The sequence below is a fragment of the Leptodactylus fuscus genome, chromosome 3 (genome assembly GCF_031893055.1).
Source record: "Leptodactylus fuscus isolate aLepFus1 chromosome 3, aLepFus1.hap2, whole genome shotgun sequence".
NCBI lineage: Eukaryota > Metazoa > Chordata > Amphibia > Anura > Leptodactylidae > Leptodactylus > Leptodactylus fuscus.
This window is the reverse complement of record NC_134267.1, coordinates 123,447,988-123,463,918: the sequence shown is the minus strand read 5'-3', so window position 1 is coordinate 123,463,918 and position 15,931 is coordinate 123,447,988. Positions and strand designations below refer to the sequence as shown.

The 15,931-nt window shown below is 40.2% G+C and overlaps 1 protein-coding gene across 1 annotated transcript in view; it reads right to left on the bottom strand.

The window, feature by feature from the left end:
• Nucleotides 1-15,931, bottom strand: part of ME1 (malic enzyme 1) — a 193,499-nt gene that overhangs the window by 26,618 nt on the left and 150,950 nt on the right. The gene's annotated exons all lie outside the window — the stretch shown is intronic.

Sequence of the window (15,931 nt, the reverse complement as noted above, 5' to 3'; positions counted from 1 at the left end):
TGCCCAGGTCTGCCTAATAGTATGCATTGCATAACCAGCACACCAATTTTTGAAGTTTCATGTGGCTAAAAAACTTTGCTTTCAATGTAGCTTTTATGCCCCTCCCACATGCCATAGACTGGAGCTAAGTACTTGAAAATTTGATCATTTGCGATCTTAGCGACACCTGCTATTTCCTCAATTTGCATAACATTATGGCTTGTTCTTCTTAGGCGCGGTTCACATCTGCATTTGGTATTCTGTTCGGGGAGTCCGCTTGGGGACCCCCCCCAAACGGAATGCCGAATGCATTGACAAGTGGTGAGCAATAAAAGCACACGGACCCCGTAGACTATAATGGGGTACATGTGTTTTCTGCATGGTGTCCTCAAGAAACATGCGGAGAGAAAAGTACTTCAAGTACTACTTTCCTCTCCGTATGACTCATGCGGACACCAAGCGAAAGCACACAGACCCCATTATAGTATATGGGATCTGTGTGCTCTCGTTGCTCTACGCTTTCATTGCGCACCCCAAGCGGACTCCCCAAACTGAATACCGAACACAGATATGAACCAGGCCTTAGTGTAGCAGTTTCAGGAGTAACAGGAGAGTAAATAAATAATAATAGATAATAACAAGTAATGTGTAGTATGGTGGAAAATGTTTTCAATACAATTTAAAATATAAGAAGATAGCCCTCACACCCAGTATATAGGTGTTTTCAAACTTTTCAAGTGTAGACTACAATGTTTGATTTCAGACATTTATTTTCTTTTTGACACGGCTTATTAAAAAGCAATATAACATTCACTGCAGAAACGTGACAAAAGTAACATTAAGTGTGAAACAATGGAAGATGTTTACATGAAATGATAGATAATGAATGCCATATTTGTTCCTCTATTAATTCCAGGACATCATCACAGCTACATATCCCTATATAAACATCTGTATCTTATGTTCTGTACATTGTGTTAAATTAAACTGTATTTTCACGCATTGTATGGAAAGAACAATGCAATAAACAACCACATGCCATACATGGGAGGAGCAGCTGTAATGTATTGTAGCTACTTATTAGCACCACTTGCATCTCCAACTCATATACAAGATGTTAGGACACCACACAAGAACCAGATACTAAAATGTTCCTTACATGTTATAATCGAAGATAGGAATGCTGTAAGAATTGCTTCATTTCTGTGTTCTTGTACAAGTTAACCTTAAGGTACAGCTCACCTTTGGAGTCAGTTTAAGAACGTTAAGAGTATGGTATAGATAGTCATTAAAGGTGGAATTCCAGGCAGTGTATAGATACAATATAGATGACACAGACAAAGGATCAGTTAAAGTAGGTGTATAGTAAAGGCCTGTTGTGACTAGCTGATAAGATAAAATAAGACAATCCTTTAATAGTCCCACTATGGGGAAATTTCAGTGTGTTACAGCAGCATGATAATATGGATACAGGATAATAACAGTAATGTGATACAACTTTTTCCTTGAATGATTTTTCTCAGAAGATTTTCACTAACATTGCCAATCACCTTGTTCAACAAGTGTTCAACCATCAGACTGCTACTACCTAATGTGTAAGGTCATCTCAACGCCAAAATGGCTTACTTGCCTTCATTTACATATGGCATTGGAATATTTGTCCCAATCAATGAACCGCATTGTCAGGTGATAGTTACAATTTTTTTTTCTAATGATTGATCAATAGGGCAGTTCTTGTCTAGGTGCTGTGTCTGCTCTTGAAAGTAAGGCCTATCCACACTCATTCACCGACCACTGGGGATCCTAAGAACTAAGGCAATAAAGAGAGCTTGCCTGGAACTTTTGATACCATGTAACTATCTATATTTTTAAAACAAAAAACAAAAAACAAACTAGATTGTGCAATTTTCACTGTGGCTACTAAGCTTTATTTTCTTGTTCTTATACCAACAGAGTGACAGTGGTAAGTGGCAACTATTTGAAGAAAAATTTGTGCCACATTATCAGCGAAGAGTGACAAAATTGACTTAATAAAAAAGCCACCAAAATTGTCCCTTTATGGGAGCAGACGCAGCACATTTCGGGTTTTGCTGTCCGCTTGAAACGTCGGACATCTTTCGGAACGGACAGTTAAGGACAGGCACGGACTGTAAAAGAACGCACCCGATGTCCATTTAAATCAATGCAAAATGTCACGGACACAGCTAGTGTCCACTGCTAATGTCCACGCAAGATTTTGAACGGACATTAGCAGCGGACACTAGCTGTCGGACACCGACGTTAGTGTGAACGCTCCCTAAAACATATATATTTTATATGTATGGGTCTCTATTTTTGTGCTATGCCCACCATGTATGTTGTTTTCAGTTGATATAGTTGTTAGGTGTTTTAGCACACTTGATATGGGTCTACTACATCAAACTTAGGGTCAATACGTTTAGAGGGATTTTTTTTTTTTTGCCTCCCTACCCTATTGTGTTTATCTTTTGCTATGTTTGTTTCATTTAGTGCCACTGTCAAATCTATTTTACGAAATGAGTTGTTGACACCATTTTATGTGAGTACAGAGAGACCTAGTTCCTACACATGTGCCTGCACGAGGGACATGTCAGTCACAGCTTACTGGGAGTGATTTAGTCTATGACTGTATGATTAGATGAAACTGCTCTACGCCCCCATAAGTAGTTAAATTAAATTTGCATATGGAAATATAAGGTTTTAAAAACCTAACACTTGACTTTTCAACAAAAGAAATCTTAGGGGCACCATAGAAAAGGTCATTAGGGTCAGTTTAGTTTTTTTTTTTTTTTTAAAGTTGTAACTATTTATTTGAACGAAAATATCCTGGGGACTGGGGCAATGGTGGGACATATTTGTTCTGTATTTTCTATATGTACGGCTACAGATTTAAAGGGGCTCTATCATTGGGAAAAGTCATTTTTAACTAATCACATCCTTGCATAGCCTTTAGAAAGGCTATTCCACACCTACCTTTAGTATGTAAATTGTCTCAGTGGTTTTTGAATAAGTCCGTTTTTATTCATATGCTAATTAGACTGGGTGCACGATGCATCGTGCACCCTCTTTGCTATTGTTGCCCATGGGTGTATACAGCACAGGCTTCTGATGACTCAGCTTCCTGTTTGCACACACCCATAGGAGATAATTGCAGAGACAAGTGCTGCTGGGAACGTCCTGTGCTGGCTGGAAGCTAATTAGCATATGAATAAAAACGGATTTATTCAGAAACCACTGAGGTAAATTACATACTAAAATTAGGTGTGGAATAGCCTTTCTAAAGGCTATGCAAGGATGTGATTAGTTAAAAATGCCTTTCCCAATGATAGAGCCCCTTTAAAAACTGCACAAACCAAGTTTCAGTATCTGAAGCAGTTGGAAATACAGACATGGCAAACTACAGTTTCCACCATTGATTTCCCACATTCCCACAATCTGTCCTCACCTTCGACATCCTGGCACATACTGTTTACTTTGTGCTTTAGCTACAAATTCTTTACACTTGGCATTTCAGCGTTTTGGGCTTTGTTCAACGTTGTAACAAGCCAAAATACACAGTATAGCCAAACCTTTAACTTGGTAAAACATCCATATTTAAGTGGAAATAATATAGATGGCCTTTCACTTGGTAACACAAGTTGTCTTATTAATGACCGTTTCATATTAATGAAACAAGATATGGTACGTTGACACCAGTGCAGACCCAACTAATGTTATGGAGATTTCAGCACATACTTCAACATTTATTACAGATAATGATGTGAATCTCTAACATTATGTGGATTTGGTCCTTAAAAAAAGCAAGAATTTTTCAATAATAAGCCAGAAGAAAATGATGGATTGTTCTTACTGGTCCAATGCCTTGGCAGAACGCCCTGCATCACTGCATTGCCCATTCCCACTAGCCAGTCCTTTTGGTGATGCTAAAGCCCCTTTCTTACTACCACAAACCATTAGCAGTACTCGCTTTCAGAGCTAATGTAACATTACAAATTCCATAAAAAGTTAAAAAAGGGTGTTGTACCAAAATATTCCTTGCTTATGTGCCAAGAATTATTGATGGGTCTTACCCTCTCATTGTTTCTCACTGCATTTGTCTAGGTATCTAAAGTAATTATGCTGAAACTATGGACAATATCAGCCTGTAGTACACAGAGAGAACGTAGGATGTCTTTCTGATTATTAACAGATCTTTGCTGCTTGGAAAGAGAACAATGTTAATAATTCCTTATATTCAGGATTAACATTGAAGCAATTCCCATGTGTAATACTTAAAGCATACCTGACCTTTATCCCCTTCATGTCACAACCATTATTTCCTCCCCCCTTCCAAAAAACATAGCTTTTTTTTAATCTTTCTGTTCACAGAGGCACATGAGGGCTTAAAGGGGTTGTCCCATCACAAGGATCCTATCTATACTGCTTGTTAATGTGGATGTAAGACTTTTCCTAAATACATTGCTTTAGCAAAACTGCTTTGTTTGTCCACTATCTTACTTTATTCAATTCATTTTTGACACAGCCCTTGACTTATCTGTTCAAAAGTCAAGTGATGTATCAGCTGCTCTCAGGGGGGAGGGAGGAGGGGCTAAGTGCACGGGAGCGAGCCTGTGTTTCTAGCTATTCCTGTGTCTACACCACGTGACCTAGCTTCCTGCTATCAGATAGGGGGAGAGGAGCTGCTTTCATTTCTGAACTCGTCTTCTGTTCTCCTAGTTATCAGGCTAGCTAATTCAATTGTGTTCATTATGGCAGAGACAGGCAGTATTGTGCATATAGTGTTGTTTGAGGACCTTTGATGACATCACAGGCACTTCAGCCGCCTCATAGGATCACGTTATGCGGTGGGTGGAGCTAAACTGCAGGTTGCATGAAACCCCGTCCACCAAATGACGCAAGAAACCAGGAAGAAAGAAGATTTTACAACAGTGAAGACTGGTGAGTATGCGACGTGGGAATACCCCTTTAATTTTAACAGGATAAATTGTACTTCCTAATGGTTTCATTTAATATTCCAAACAATGTACTCAATGTAAAAAAAAAAACAATGTAAAAAAATTCAGAATAGGGTGGAATTATGGAAAAAAAAATAATTTACACGACTTTCTGAAGAGCTTTGTTTTTATGGTGCTCTTTATGCAGCCAAAATAACATTTAACCTGTATTCTATGGGTCGGTATGATTACCAAAATATCAAATTTATATATTTTTTTTACATTCTAACATCTTAAAAAAAAATAAAAAATACAAAACTTTGAAAAAAAAATTCTTGAAGTTACCATATTCTGACACATGTAACTTTATTATATTTCCATGTACGGGTTGTATTAGGTATCTTTTTTTGCAGGGCCAGATGTACTTTTTACTTAACCAATTTTAGGGAAAGTCTGATGTTTTGATTGCTTTGATTAACATTTTTAAGGTAGGCAAAGTAGCTCACATCTCCCATTCCTGTCTCCATAGACTTCTATAGATATGTGTAATCTGAATCATATGATCTGCAATTCAACCCTAAACTGATATAGCAGAATTTTTCAGAGTGAAAGTCATTTCAGCTGAGGAAGGGGGTGCAGGGAAACAGACTGATGAGCAAAGAAAGAAACATTTTCCTTTGATAACATATATTACAAAGTTTCTTAGAAGCACCTGTATCCTAAGATAATTATTAGTAACCTTTTAAAGAGATTCTACCATTAAAAACTTTTTTTTCTTCTCATTGACATGTAGGAATAGCCTTAAGAAAGGCTATTCTACTCCTACCTTTAGGTGTCCTCTTCGCCCCGCCGTTCGGTTAAAATTCCGTTTTTCGTCAGTATGTAAATGAGTTCTCTCGCAGCACTAGGGGCAGGCCTCCGCGCTCAAACAGCACTGGGGGCGTCCCCAATGCTGTGAGAGAACTCTCTCCAGCGCCGCCTCCATCTTCTTCTGGAACGTCCTCTTCATGGGTCTTCTTCCGGCGCTGGGGTCACACTTGTACGCCTACGCAGTCGGCTCTGCCATCGGGCAGCAGGCAGAGCCAAATGCACATGCCGGCGGCCATGTCTTGTGGCTGCTTACGCGAGCGTGCGCAGTACGCTCTGTACTCCGTTGAACTACTGGAGTGTACTGCTCACGTAAGCGGCCACAAAAACATGGCCGCGGGTATGTGCATTCAGCTATGCCTACGGAATTTTAACCAAACGGTGGGGTGAAGAAGACATCTAAAGGTAGGAGAAGAATAGCCTTTCTTAAGGCTATTCCGATGTGTCAATGAGTAAGAAAAAGTTTTTAATGGTAGAATCCCTTTAAACTGAATACAACTTGGAGATAATTTGTCTAAACTGCCTATTTGGTCATTTGGTCAGTCCATACCATTTAGTGTTCTTGTCCATTAGTACTAACCACATTTATGCTTTCTAGCTTCAGCCGCTTTTGGTCTTGAATGAGTGAAGGATTTTGTGGATGTCTACAAGCTGAAGGGAAAACTTCCTCCTTCCCTCAGGCTCCAGCTCTCTTTTGGCAATTTCTCCATGGTTTATTGCAGCAGCTGGCGTTGACTTCATAGAAATCTGGCCTAAATTCCCATATCCTGGTCTGGGTTTCATATTTTTATCCTTAGCTGGTGTTTTTCCAGCTGCATCAGTGCCATATATACACAAGGCTGAATTAGGCCCACACTTTTTAAGCACATATGTATGAAGCAGAAAATGAAATATGAAAGCTGAGCAGACAAACATAAACAAGCAGCATAATGTGGGTGACAGCGAACACGGCAGGATTATAACTGGACTTGTCTAAATAGAGCATATATGTAAAGAATGTATATAACAGCATCCATCCATATGGCATCAATTCACAAGTAACTCATGCTATATTATTATTTATACGCAAAGGGTGAAATGGATCAAAACTAGTGACATGGATCAAAAATTCTATTTATAAAATAAAATGCTAGGGACTGATGGGCAAAAGAGAGGTGACAGGCAGTAAAAGGAAAGTGACAGCTCTCACTCCGAACATCAAGAGGACCTTTCATCACTTCCAACAACTCCAGTTCTTTGCATCTTTCATTGGGTGCCACAGGAATAATTCTGACTCATTTGGAATATTTCTGTAGTTCCTAAAGTTTCTATAGAATGTGTGTTGTTACTGTCAGCTCTTAATATGCTAATTAGGTGGGCAGTCCTGGTGCGGGATCAGTCAAGGACCACCCACATGAGTGTAGAGGGAAACAGCATATTTGGTGCTGAAACTAATAGAAATGATCGGCCCTACTGCACCAATATTCCTGGAGTGACACCTATTGAAGGATGCAGAGTTGCAGTTAGTGTAGGTCCTAACCTTGGCCTTTGAGACCCTCCTTCTTAACATACAGTATATGTTATGTTTTGTAATGTTGACTCCTTACCACCTTAATATAGAGAAAATGTTTAGATACAGTATTTCATAGCACTGGACATATTATAGTAGCGCTTTCAATCTGAATTCTCCACCTGTGTATACACAGACTTGCACAAAAAAAGAGAAGAATTACCATTGGATTTCTATGTATAAAGTGCTCTGGAAGAAGCATAATCCAAAGGATCTAATGCATATGTATGTGCAGCAACAACACAAGATCCCCTAAACTCCTCCACTGACCTCTCCGTATCATCGACATCTAATACACAACGGTAAACCATAACAATGGAATGACTAGAGTCTGACTATTATATTACCATTACTAAGTAATGCAATACACATCAGTTCTGTAACATTTCAGGAGACGCACATAATCAAAGAAGTAGCCTAAACTGTGTTCTCCTGCAGTACTCCTGGTCCTTGTTTGCCAAAAGAAATATCTCCCTCGTCAGTGAAAGCCAAATCAGCTCTTTCACATTGAAACTAATAGACATTTTGGCTGCTTCAATTAGATTTGATGATATCAATCTCTAAACAAATCTGGCCAGATGTGTGACTGACATGCTAGCACACTCTGTATAGCATTCCCCCAGTTTACCTCTTCTTCTATACTCTGGTTAATTGGCAGTGTATATGTTACTAGGATCAGAAAATAGCAATATGCACATATAAAGGTGATGAACTGTATGTAATATGTATGATAAAACATGCTTTTTCATTGCAGATTTTGCAACTTTTTTGAGCCAAAATCAAGAATGGCTTTAAAAAGAATGGGAAATACTGTATAGAGTAATCCCTTATACTTTTCCCTTCTGCTAACCCTACTGCTAGCTTTGGCTAAAAAATAATAATAATAATAATCTGCAACAAAAGAAGACGCTTTTCCACATCGTGTGGCCTCAGACTAAGATTTGTAGAAACACACAATGATTGTCCATTAGAGTTTAGGACTGTATTAGGAAAGTGATGATGTCAGCACAGGTAGTATGTAAACTGATGCCTGCTGGATATACGATGAGATCTTCAATAGTGGAAACATATACGTAAACTTATTGTATGTAAAAGGGAACCTGCCAGGTTTTATATTATCACCCTAAATGAACTCCAGCATTTACAGCATCAAGTAATTTCCTATGGTGTCCCTCACTCTTGCTGAAAAGTCAAGTTATAATCTTTTAAAACTTTAAAATGGAAATTTCCCTTAACTATTCGCTAGCAGCTTCATCTAGTTATGTAGTCATCATACTGATAGACAGGTCGTCCTGATACCCTTCCTAACTGCTGTCCTCACAGGGTGTGACTTAGTTCAGTGACTATATGACTAGACAAAACTATTCTCCACCCGACATGACTAACAAAGGTAATTTTGCATAAGTTTTTAAAAGCTTATTACTTGACTTTTCAGCTACAGAAATCTTAGTGAGGGGCATCATAGGAAAGGTCATTAGTTGATGCTGGGGTCAGTTAAGGATACTAAAAAACCCAGCGTAAGTTCACAGGACAGGATTTTGAAATCAATGGGAGCCAGTCAGTTATTTTTTCCTGGAGCCGCTCCCGGAAAAAAGAAGAGACATGCTCACTCTTTCAGGCAGTTTCGCCTCACGACATCTTCCTGAAGACACTCCCTCCCAACTAGGCCCATTCATGTGGGCCTAATCCGGAGCGGAGTGTGCGACTGGATGCCGATGCAATCAAGTCGCAGCTGCCTGTATTTTGGACCAGAACCTGAGGTGGCCTCCGCCTCAGGTTCCGGTCCAAAAAACCTAGTGTGAACTTATCCTGAAGGTTCCCTTTAATATATAGCAAAGACCCCAACAGCATTCTAATAAATGCAATACACATAACTGTTTCAACTTCTTAAAGGGAAACTTTCAGACGTTTTTTCCACCCTAAACTAGTCCCAGCATGTGTCAAGTTATAAGTTATTAAACCTTAGGTTGGTGTATGGAAATTCATCTCAACTAGTCTTGAGTGGGGAGCAACCTCATCTAGTCACAAAGACATTGTACTAGATCAGACCCTATACAGCAAGACTGACATGTCCCATACGGTCGGACCCAGCCGGATAACCTACATAACTGCCAGCCTCACAGGTGTGATTTAGAGCAATGACTATGACTAGATGAGGCAGAAGTCCGCCCCTATTACTAGGTAAGATAATTTACATATGCCAAGCTAAGGCTTTAAAAGCTTATAACCTGACTTTTCAGCAGCATAAATCTTAGCTGACATACAGTATAACACTGGTTTTCTCTGTTTCAGTCCAAAAATATGGTCCTTTCCTATGGACATAGCAGCTAAGCTAAAAAGAATTTGCCACTCCTTGTGCATGAACGTACAGCTGACAGTGGATTATTTATTATCTAATTGACTTTTAGGTTTTTAATATGTGTTTTAGAAAACTTAAGACACCGGTAGAAATTGGCATGCATTGCACTGTTTCCCTAATCTTGTTAGTACGAGTAGGTCAACCTCACGGAAACTCTTAGAAATACTGGATTTGTTTTCCCCAAACAGGAATTTAAAGATAAAACTTAAAAGTAACACAGCTGTTACTTGCCGAAATTCAGTTTAAAATAAAGAATACCTAATGGAATATATAACTGACTATGTTCCAACATATAAATAGCTATATGGAAAAAATGACCAAAAATGCCATCAAAATCTAATGCTGAACCTTAATCTGAAGAGAACATGACCTATAGACTGCTGCAAATCTATACAAATCAGAGAATATAAGACCTCGCTGATTGAGATATATTCTGTGTGTGGCCTGTGGAGATCCAGTGCATTTCTCTAGAAAATACACAAAGTATGAATGGGGTGTTTTGCTCCTAACATAGGAAGCATTAATACCATCCAGGCATACCATTCCCAGGAGGATATATGCACAGCATAAAGAGACTATTTACATTCCATTGCATGTTGGTTATACAGCATTAAACCTTTTGGAGAACCCTGTGGATTTTGTTAGAAAAGGAAAATTCCTATAAACATATATGAACAGTGCTGTTCCTTTATACTGCTACATTGCTATACATGTTTTATTATCAAAGCTTGTCTAAGATATAAGCAGAAGTGACAGTTGCCCTAGGCACATCCACATCTAGGTTTTCTTTCCCTGTATTTCAACATTGGCTTACACATGTGTATATAAAGAGGACCTTTCACTGCCTCTGCCAAGTCCAGGTCTTTACATCAACTAATGGGTACTGCTCTAGTCATTCTGGCACAATTTGAATTTTTCCTCTAGCCCCCACTGTTCCTGAGCAATCAGTACTGGTAATTTTGGTGCCTTATATGCCATTTAGGCTCTGCACTGTCAGGAGGACGGTGTCAAGCAATGGATGTGATTCTGAGCTCTGACACTGCCTGCCTCTGATTGGAGACACTGTCTTTCTGACATTACAGAGTCTAAATTACACATAAGGCACCAAAACTAACTGTGCTTGTTGCTCAGGAACAGAGCAGGCCAGAGAGAAAAGAGCTAAGAACATGTACTGGTGGAGGTGGTGAAAGTCTTCTTTAAAGAGGACTTTTCATGTCCTCATGCATATGTGGTATTATATACTGCTAGAAAGCCAACAGTATGTTGAATTTAGCGCACTGTTGGCTTTGCCGTTAGTGTGCCCATGCACTGGAGATATTGGTGCTGTTAATTTCTGCACCGATCTCTCCCACTGTCAGAATGGTATTCTGCCAGTTTAGCATCATCACTGGGCTATGAGGAACACTTTCCCCCTTATAGTTCTGTAACATAGCCTTGTACTGTCAGTGAGGGCATTATTTACCACCCAACAATGACGCTAAGTTTTGAGGGACCCCCATCCCAGTCCAAGTCTATGGACGAGTACTGCCAGAGGGACGTTCCTCACACTCCAGCAATGACGCTAGACTGTCATGAACACCCTTCTGACAATGGGGAGAGATTGGTGCCGAAACTAGCAGCACAAATATCTTCAGCCCCTAGGCACATATTTGCATTTAATTGTATAGCGGGACCCCTATAATGAATTCTAATGGTGAGCCCTGAGCAACCCAGTCCAACATTTTCACAGGTGGATAACATACTACACAGATCATTTCCCTGCCTGAACACAAGCCATAAAAGTAGCCTAAGTCTCTGTAATTTTCTTAAACACTATATTATTCATATTACCATATAGAAACCATAAATGGCAACATTTATTTCACTGACTGGCTTGTAAGCAATTCAAGGATTATGGGTCCCCACCCAGACTCAAGTAGTTTGCCTGATGGAGAAACAGCTTAAGTTAAAAGCCAAGACAAGGGATAAACCATCTGAGATGCTACAAATGGGGCACCATGACAACTCCGGTCTGTAATTATACCATCGACATTAGCATGAAGAAGAAATGACACCATCGCCCTAAAATAATTTATCTGAAGTAAATCCTGCAATGTCGTGGAACTTTCAACAGCCATGTGGCTGAGGTCATGTTATATGGATTTCATTTCATGCCCCATTAGCTGTGTGAGCAGGATTACTGTAACAGTTTCCAGCCTCTGGTTTTATATAAGAATGTTTCCTTTCACTGACAGAAAGCAAAGGTCTTAGAATTTATTAGGAATCAAAAAGTAAATGACATTACGATATGGCTATGCAGCAGGCAGCTTCCATTGTATTTGGAATTCCCAAAAACATGAATGGAAAGACCCACGTGTGCAGTCATCTCTCCATTCTGAGAAGTCACAAGAGGAGGGTCAGGGGATTGTGTTCTTAAGATAAAGAAAAGGGGCCTACATCTATTGCACCTCTGTGGAATATCCTGGAGATATAGTCAAGGGACAGGCATTGAGATAGTCAGGACCTATAAGTATCTGGGTGTGCTCCTCAATAATAAACTAGACTGGGCTGATCACCTGGAGGCACTGCACAGAAAGGGCCACAGCAGACTCTACCTGCTCAGGAGGCTGAGGGTCTTTGGAATTCAGGAGCCACCTCTTAGGGCCTTTTTCAACTCTGTGGTTGCTTCAGCCATCTTTTTCGGTGTGGCCTGCTGGGGGAGCAGTATATCAACCACGGACAGAAACAGACTTGACAGGCTGATCAGAAGGGCCAGCTCTGTCCTGGGGAGCCCCCTGGACCCAGTACAGGTGGTAGGTGACAGAAGAATACTGTCCATGGTGAGCTCCATGCGGGAGAATAAATCCCACCCCATGTATGGGACCTTGATGGCACTTGGCACTGTAAGTGATCATCTGCTTCACCCCAAGTGTGAGAAGGAGTGCTATCACAAGTCCTTCCTTCCAACCGTGACCAGACAGTATAATCTACATCAGACCAAGCGAAGATCACTTCTGACAGTCGCGGCACTCCAGTTCGACGTAGGCCCAAATAAATGGGCCTAGTCCGGAGCGTGCTGCCGCGAGGCGGATGCCGCAGCTGAATCAGTCGCAGAATCCGCCTGAAGAAAGGGCAGCTTGCTTCTTTTTTCCGTGAGCCTCAACATGCCGCTCACAGAAAAAAAGAGCCCTAGCGATCTACATACACTGCTATTGTGAGGGAGCGGATAATGACATGGATTCCACGCCAAACTCCGCCCCCTCTTTCCCCGTGTGAACGGGGTCTAAAAAGAGATATATATTTTTGTTTACATATCCTAAATCCAAGTAGCAATTTGGAACCAAAAACATAATTTTTTTTTGTGAAATATGACCATATCAGAAGAATAAATTTTGAATGTTTCCATACATTTGTGGTTAAGGCTGAAAAAATGTTTTTAAAAACCAAGTGGTTACCCCTACCATACACCTACTACATAGCACATAGCAGCTTCAGGTAATCATATTGCAATGTATATTACAAAAGTACACCGTGGGTTGATATGTGTCTTTTAAACTACATTAGCATCTGAAAAGAAGCAACCAAGTAAAATGTTATTCTTCCCATTTATTCTTATTTCACAAAAAAAATTAACTGCTATTGGTTCTAAATCTCTACCAAACTGTCTAAAATAACACTACATTCACACCTGCATCAGTGTTTTCATTTGTCTGGTACATTGGACTAGTGTCATGTCTTATCTGGATTTCATGTACATTATTAAAGAAGCTCTTTCTTTGTTGGAGGACAAAAGAGTCATTCTGTGACGGACGTAAATGGAGTCCAAACAATCGCGATGTCTATAACTGTCTTTTCTAACTGAAATCACCATACAAAAAAGTCAGGCTTGCAGTAAGCAATATACCTTGATAAAAATGTAGGGGAATATTTATCCCACCTTGTTTGCCAGTTTTCTGGTCATGAAAAAGTCACAATATTTTGCACAAGTTGGGTTTTGCACAACAAATTGTTACTATTTTCTCTTTTTTGCTGCTGTTGGGGCGTAATGAGGGGTGTGATGTGAACTGGATCACTGAATCAGAATTATGATAAGGGCTCATTCACATCTGCGTTGTGAACTCCGTTCTGCAGGTTTCCGTTTCCTGCCTAAAACAGAGGCAGGAGACGGAAACCTGCAGGAGTCTCTCTCACCCATTCATTTGAATGGGTGAGAGAGATGTCCGGCCGTGAGCGGCGGTGAGCGTTTTAGGCTCTCTGCCGCGAAACCGGGTTTTATAATCCGGACACAGAGTCAGACATGCAGTACTCTGTGTCCGGATAAAAAAAATCCGGTTTCGCGGCGGAGAGCCTAAAACGCTCACCGCCGCTCACGGCCGGACCCGGTCTGAGCTTTCCGACTTCTGGCATGCAGAAGACGGAAACCACAGAACGGACAGGTGAACGCTAGTGTGAACCTAGCGTAACTTGTTCAAATGTTAAAAGTTTACTGGTTTCAATGATGACAGCAATCCATGCTAACTATGAACCGGCATAGATTTCAGTACAGGTGCATGGCCACATCTCAGGATGTGTTTGATTTATGAGCCTCATCATCATGGCATCCTTCCATGGTACAAGGATATCAAGACCAGTGTACTACATGCAGGTCTTGATAAATCTCCCAACTGACTCTGGAGTCTCACAGTCACTGGCTCTGACCTCTTAATATGTCCTGTACATCATGGGAGGTCCTATGTACCAGAAAAGAAATGAATGCCAATCACAATCTGGTGCAGATTTCAGGTATAACTCATTATAGTTTTCTGAGGCAAGTTCTCACATTTTCCAGACCAAGTTGTCCTTGGCGTGCCTCAGCCCCTGTCCTGCTGCTTGTAAAAACTACTGAGTGGAGCACAGAAACCTACAAAGTGATGCAATTCATGGATATGCATCAAAGATGCACCACATCTGTGCCCACCTTTGACAATTTTCTGGCATAAATAGGGTAGGAAATCCTACCCCCCCCCCCCCCAATACAAAATCTCAGTGAAACCAGTAAAAATCATGCTTCACTATTTGCCTCTAATGCTGGCTAACTACAGGCCCATGAAATCCTCACATTTATCAAAGCAAGCTATGTCTAGGGCTCCAACCCCTATATCAATAAATGTAAGTGGTTGGGCCATCAAATATATTGGAATACTGCTTTCCATACCAGGAAAATGGAGCTGAATGGAGCCAACAAGACGTAATTGTATCATGTCATCCTAACGTTACTGCCAGTTTAGTGATTGAGATTGTGCCCTGATCCATCTACAGCAGTTTCTTGACATTTCCATGTAGCAGGTGCTGACTTTTAAGAATAATAAAACGATCATGGCTATATCCTGTTCACTGAAGGAGCTTTAGTTTACTGTACTATATGGGTCTTCCATAGTGATAGAAATTTAGCAATTCAGAAGCTAATATCCTATTTGCTCATGAAATACTTATAAAGACACAAATAACACAACAGAAAATAGAGCAATGTTAAAACAACTTTTTTAAGATCAGAAGAACAGATCTCTTAAGACAAGTATGTTGTGGAAAATTAAAGGATCCAGATAATTCCCCGAAATGAAAGGTGGAGTTCGGAAACATGTTGTGTTCAAGCTGAAGGCTTCTGGTTTTAATTTTTCTAACATAAGTTTTACAGGAAAGAGACATGAGAATCATCAGGTTTATTATCATGTTTCACTGTCACTGGCAATGAGGACATGGTGCAGAATTAGTCAATAAAACCACAAAGTGAAGGTGGTATCACTTATCATTCTATGGCTCAGCTATTGTGTTTTCAGTCTATAGTTAACTCATTCCATGCTAAATGAATGCCTAACTGGAAATCCAATTGTTCAGTTTCCACATAGTGCCTATTAGACTTTGACACCATGAGTTTGTTTTTTGTTTTTTAAAGTCTCACAGACTCCCCCTGCGGACCGAAATGACGGAGAGCCCAGCGTAAGTGTGAACCTAGCCTGATTTCAGCAGTTTTACTTTAACTATGCATATATTGTATCTGGTAGATGAGACAAGCTCACATTTCATTTGTTGCAGCATGCTGGACAACACTATGAGCCAGGAGTCCTAATTCATCTGTTATTGTGCTAGTTGGGAGATGACTGGTATACCAAGTTTTATTCTGTACCCTAAGTAAGAACCTAAGGTGTAAAGTACACTATATCCTGGAAAGAGTTAAAGGGGTTGTCCCATCACAAGGATCCTATCTAT